Source organism: Ailuropoda melanoleuca, chromosome 15 (assembly GCF_002007445.2).
Source record: "Ailuropoda melanoleuca isolate Jingjing chromosome 15, ASM200744v2, whole genome shotgun sequence".
In the NCBI taxonomy this organism is placed as follows: domain Eukaryota; kingdom Metazoa; phylum Chordata; class Mammalia; order Carnivora; family Ursidae; genus Ailuropoda; species Ailuropoda melanoleuca.
Window position 1 is genome coordinate 27,375,170 of NC_048232.1, and position 6,261 is coordinate 27,381,430.

The 6,261-nt window shown below is 42.6% G+C and overlaps 1 protein-coding gene across 5 annotated transcripts in view; it reads right to left on the minus strand.

Annotated features, from left to right (window-relative positions):
- Positions 1–454, minus strand: part of ZNF438 (zinc finger protein 438) — a 179,775-nt gene extending 179,321 nt beyond the window's left edge. For 4 of the 5 annotated variants that reach the window (XM_034643520.1, XM_034643515.1, XM_034643510.1 and 1 more), the window contains exon 1: positions 3–454. The gene's annotated coding sequence lies outside the window, so the exon portion shown is untranslated. The remainder of the gene's footprint in view (positions 1–2) is intronic. The other variant, XM_034643505.1, reaches the window with a different exon arrangement.
- Between the last annotated feature and the right edge of the window lie 5,807 nt (positions 455–6,261).

Sequence of the window (6,261 nt, forward strand, 5' to 3'; positions counted from 1 at the left end):
ACTGTTTTCCTACAGCGTGCGCGTCACGGCGAGGTGACGTCACGGGACCCGGCGTTCAGGGAGGTCAAGCCGCTGGGCGCCGGGCCGCACCGCCCCCACGGCTCCGCCCCGTGCGCGACGGCGGGAGAGCCGCCCCTTTCCTCGGCGACCCCGCCCCCCGTCGTGGGGCGCTAGGCGCAGGCGCACACGGCCTGCGTGGCCGCCTCCTAAGGTGGGGACTGTTTGAGAGCGCCTCGCCGAAAGCCTGTGGCCGAGAGAGGGGGCACCAAGGGAAGGGGGCGTAGACACACACCCCCTTCCCCCCACCCCCCTCCCGGGGACCACAGCAAACGAGCTGTCGCGCAGCGGGCTGGAGTCGGACGCCAGGGTTGTGAGGTAGATTTTCCGCAGACATTGCCTCCCTTCCCTCACGTGTTCATTAAAAGTTCTCCACGTGTGGAAACAACCATTTGCTCCCCATCAGGTGCCTGCGGGCGCGAGGATACAGCTCTCCCACGGGTCCTCCCTCCCACCCGGCCCCGCCCTCGGCTCCGCCCCCACCGGACCTGCCTTGGTTCGGCCCCGCCCAGGCCGGCTAGACCCATCCCCTCGAGTCCGCCCTTCCGGCTCCCGCCCCCGGCTCCCGCGGGCGCCTGCCTGCCCCGCCCTGTCCCGGCACCGCTTAGGAGATGTTAGTGTGTCCTTACTGTATTTCCCGTTTGGGCTCAGTGAAGCTACTTACAAGCTGCTGTTCACCTCTATTAAATTTAACAAACGGTGGTCCGTAAACAAATATGTACACTTATTGGCCGGTGTGAACTTTCCACCACCTTTCACTCACGTGATGATACCTTCCTGTGCCCCGGGTCTCTGCTGTTTATGCTCTTAGCCAACGATGAGTTCTGGTTTTAAAAGATGGCTCAGTAGAAGAGAAAAGAACTAACACCAGTACGTTAACAGATTATTTCTGGCTTATAGGATTCCTACATTACTCTCAGAAGCAGGAAAAAAAAATAAACATTTTGGTTAAAAACGGCTCACACAAATCAGTCTTGGGGGAAAAAATAATAGGAAAAACAGGCCTTGGAAATAGACCCTAAGGAGGAAATATTGAAGATAACAAGGATCTCTTTTAAAAATGTATTTGGAATCACGACAAATGGCTAGATCAGGCATGAGGTTTTGCCAGGCAGCTCCGGTATAAATAAAACCTGAAACAATGGTTTGTTTACACTCTCATTAAAAATCCTGTAGTATTTTCATAGGAAAGAGTGATTACAGGAGAATATTAGTCTTTAGCTCTTGACATCTAAGCTGGTTAAAAATATATATGTGTATTATTCAGGAAAAATCTAAAGTTTTTTAAAGTTTCTGATTTGGGTAATATTCGTACATTTATGTAATATAATTTTATACAAGATCTTAATTATCAAATGATGTAAGAAATGTGTACAAAATTTTAACAGTAAAGTATTTTTCTGTGGAGAACAGTTACAGAAAAAGCACTTTTTTAAAGTGCTACATATTTTAAAAATAATGATATTGATAATTTTCTTTGCAAAACAACAATTTTAGAAAACTTTAAATTGTATATTTCATCATTAACATACTTATAAAGTGTTTTATGTCTATCATGCCAAAAGTTGGAATTCTCTTTTGAGATTCTAGATATACCTATGGGAGTGTTTCACAAGTAAACATCAACTCATTTTTTGGAGAGGAAATAAGAAGTATACATCAAATTCATTAAGTGTTTTTGACATAAAATATGTTTGCTTTTAGAAGATGTTTTGACAAGATGCCTTCCTTTTTTTTCTCCCATCATCTTATTCAGTATTTTTTTCCCCTTCTACCCCAAGATTGAAAACAAAAACAAACACTTCGTATATTGCTAGATGCAGAAAAGAAGTTATGTGGCCAAGAAAAGATTGACAAGCAGAAAGGGTACCCAATCAAAGAGGAACTTCAGGGAATGTCAAGCAAAAATTTGTGGGGATATACACATTCAGGCTCAGTCAAGTTTCTGTGACAAACTGGAATCCGATCTAAATAAGTAGCCAGGAGCTAGGGTCAAAAGTGCGTTGATATTAGAGAGAGGAACTCTAAGAAGAACTTCTTAATTTAAGAAAATAAAACCCTGGACATTCAATGGTTAGCACCAGAGGGACTAAGAGGCCTCCACTCTGGCCCTTGGGGTTTCAGTTTCCGCTGGTGGTTCTTTCACTTTGATATCTGCTGCGCCTAAGCAAGCTAACCCCCAGAGCCCTCTGCTTCAGAACTCTTCCCTTGGTCCTACACTGCAAACTGAGAAAAACTTAACTCTACTACTAGGGATAAATAAAAGGTGGAAATACAATGGCTACTATTTACTGAGTGTTTATACGTACCCAACCCTGCATTATCTCATTAATCCTTGCAACTGGATGAGATAAATGCTGCCATTATCTCCATTTGACACCCAAGGCAAGCAGGGTGTCCCATGCTAAGTATCTCACATCATGCAGCCTCTAAGTAGCAAAGCCAAGATTTGAATCCATACTCCAGAATCCACATCCATAACCACTAATCTGTATGAAGTTTCATATAACAATGTAAGAAACAGAGACTCAGAAAGTCCAAGATACATAAATTCTAGCTCCAAAAGACTGACACCATGGGTATCTTCTTCACTGTTCCGCAGCCTGGCTTTGCATGGATACTCCTCTGCTGCATTGTTTAAAATGCTCATCCCAAACCACTGAGCTGATTTTGTAACCATTAATAGATTGCCACTCTGAGAAACACTAATCAGAAGCCAAAATATAAAATACACAAATTGTGTATTCTGAGTTGCTATGCTAATGTAGTTCTTACTATGGGTCTCGATTTAAAAAGTTTGAAAACGCTATTATAAGCACCCCTTGCCTGACTTCTACGCATGTTTCTTCCTTCGGAATCAAGACCAAGAGAAACCAAATTCCACGCTGTAAGCCCCTTGCATCTGTCTCAGCTCCAGGATCTGGTCTGAGAGGTCTCTTTCCAGGCAATCAAGACAAATAATCAGGTCATTCTTGCATCCAGAAAGGGTCCTGTCTCCAGGAGCACAAGCACAAAAGTGTACTAATACCTTAACAGTATAATAACCATCCATAAGCCAAGAGTTACACAGAATTAAAGAGAGGTTGTTCTGAGAAGGGAGCAGAGATAAGGAGCTTGGTGGAAGGAAGACCTGAGACAAAGATGGGAGAGCTAGAGAGGGATGTGTGATTGATAACCTCGCAATCTTTCATAGGTCTGCTGGCACAGAGTTTGCAAAGTATTTCATATGTCATTTTATCAGTTCTCTCCCCCCATCCCTTTATCGAGCTAATTCTCCCCAACCTTTTGGTCTCTTCTTAAGCAGGAACTCCCTCTGAGAAGCTTTCCCTAAGGAACCTTTGCTCTTGGCCTTAAAAATTGTTTTGATTTCCTTCTCTGCTAGACTGTAAGCTCTGTGAGAGTAGGGACAATGTTGGTCTCGTTCAAGCTCAAATCCTCTACTTGTAGCTGAATACCCTAAGCTGGAACTCAGGAACTATGTGTGGAGGGAGGAATGAATGGACAGATGGACCCAAATTTAAAGACTGGCTAGGTTTCTTACTCAAAATGCTAGTTGTTTTCTAAAAAGGGGGCAGTGTGTTAATAAGAATAATACTGAGAAGAAAAATCCTTATGGAAAAAAAAACATTTTGAATGGCGATGCAGCGTATCATAGCAAAACACTGAACGGGTCAGCTCTGTTATTAACTGGGTAGTTTTGTGCAAGTCCAGTAACTTCTCTGAGCCTTAAGTAGGCTCCATAAATGTTATTTGTAGTGAATGTCCTAATAGAGTGTTACCCTGGGGGAACTCTGGGAAATCAGGGCAGGCCACCTGGAGCCTTATTTGCATGAACTTCCCTGAAAGAAACTGACAGGCACTGGGAGCTGGCAATTAATCCTCTTAAACAAAAGATGTTGGACAAAGGCTTCGCCCAAGAAGAGGGTGGAATGGGGGAGTGAGGAGGGAAATAGAAGACAAGTAACTAGTGTCATTGCTCTCAGGAGCCAAGTTCATGATTGAGTACAGGGCCAGGTGCATGCTTTTGAGTATAAAGTTAAAAGAATCAAGCTGCCTTTGTGTGTGTGTGTGTGTGTTGGGATTGGAGGGCAGGGAAGGAAGATGCAGGAGAAGGGAGAGGGTGTCAAAAAGATTGACAATTCCTCAAGGGAAAAACCTCACCTACTACAGCACAACCAGCAGGCAGAATGTTCCAGAAAAAGGTCTCTGGGTCTCTGTGTATTCTGTTCTTCCTCCCTGGAATCTGTTGACTCCCTTATCTCTTGGGAAAGCCCTACTCTTTCTTCACGTTCAAGTTCTACCATTAATTACCTCTGCTAGTAATTGCCAACATTAACTGAGCACTTGCTTGGATCTAAAGCTGAGTACTCTCCATGAAACCTTTAATCTTGACAACTATTACTTTTTCTGAGAGGTACAAAAATTAATGGTGCATCTTGTAGTTGATGGCATCTTCGGTTTAATAACAAATAATGTGTTGTATTACATTTGTTTGTGCTTCTTTCTCCCCCACTAAGCTGTGAGTTCTTTGAAGACAGAGAGGGATTTACTCAACTTTGTGTCTTTAGCACCTAATGTAGCTCCTGGCACGTAAAAAACATTTGACAGACTTCTCGAAATCACTTGAAGAAGGAATGTCATCTCCCTGACAGAGTGACAGATAGGTGTGATCTAGGAGACAAGTCATAGACTGTTGTCACCAAAATTTGTGGTTATCCCCAAGTCTTCATTGGCCTGGGAAAACGAAGTCACAAATTCCTCAGAAGTTTTGTCCCAGTTAAGTTCTATCTGGCGTTAAAGGTATGTAACAGTCAGTCCCTCTGGGCAATTAATTCAGCATGTCTCTTCTCCACTTGACAAATTGTCATTTGTTATTTACCCTTTATGTTGGGTTCACACAATTTTTAACCGATTAAAGCAATTATACTAAGACCAAATCAAAGTAATATTTTAAATTCTGATTTTTCAAACTCAGATCCAATTGCCTTTAGACTTAAAACCGGAGATCGTCCTCCGCTCACAGAGTTGTTTGATTTGTGTCTTTATATTTTTGAATTGACTATCAGGAGGTAACACATTTTTTTAAATTTTTTTTTAAGATTTTATTTATTTATTTGACAGAGATAGAGACAGCCAGCGAGAGAGGGAACACAAGCAGGGGGAGTGGGAGAGGAAGAAGCAGGTTCATAGTGGAGGAGCCTGATGTGGGTCTCCATCCCATGATGCCAGGATCACGCCCTGAGCCAAAGGAAGACGCTTAAGGACTGCGCCACCCAGGCGCCCCAGGAGGTAACACATTTTAAAAGCAAGCATTTGACTGCTTCCAAAAACTCAGAAGCTCCGATGATATTGGCGACCCACTCACCCAGGGCGTTCATCATTGGAACTAAGCTGCCTGGTTCAGAGGCCCAGATGTTCCCCATTTTCCCATAACCCCACCTGGGGACTGTTTAACTTACCCACTTGGCCCCTGAAGGCACTTGAGTTTATGATGGATCTTGAAAGTGTAGGGCTTGATCATTTAAGTCTCTAGCTTAAGAGGGATCATAAAACCTACAAAATGAACAGCTTTGCCCAGAAATTCAGTAATGCTGTAAGTGAATTAATGATAATCAATAGTCACATTTTCCTTTATAAATAGAGTTTTCACAATTTTTATATCTTTTTTCTAGAGGAGAAATATTTTTGTGCATTAGGGATTTTCCAATACTATATTGCTCTTTGGTGTGTAAACAAAAGAGAAAAATATTTAAGAGAAATTGAAGCTCAAAATAGACAGTTGGGTTCACAGTATGGCCTGGTGCATGTGACTGTTGTATTGATTGATTCACAGAATACACACTTAACCAGCATGCAACTTTCTTTCCCTGGCCTCACAGTTCTCTTGTGACACATGGGAGAGGGAAGTGAGTATTTGTTAATTATCAGGTTTGTGTTTTGTTCTATACCACAAAGGGTAGTCACAGTCACTTTTACGTTATACTTTAAACTCTAAGCTATATAAAATATGAGTAATTCATCAATCTGTTATTTTGGTGAGATTCTCTTGTTCACACATGTAGTAGGTATAGCTATTGACCTTGGTTACAAATGACAGGAAAACCCCAAGATAACTGGCTTAAACAGGATTGGTTTATTTCTTTCATGTATAAAAATGTCTGGATATAGGGGATCCGGGGTCAGTTTGCTCATGTCAAGTATCAG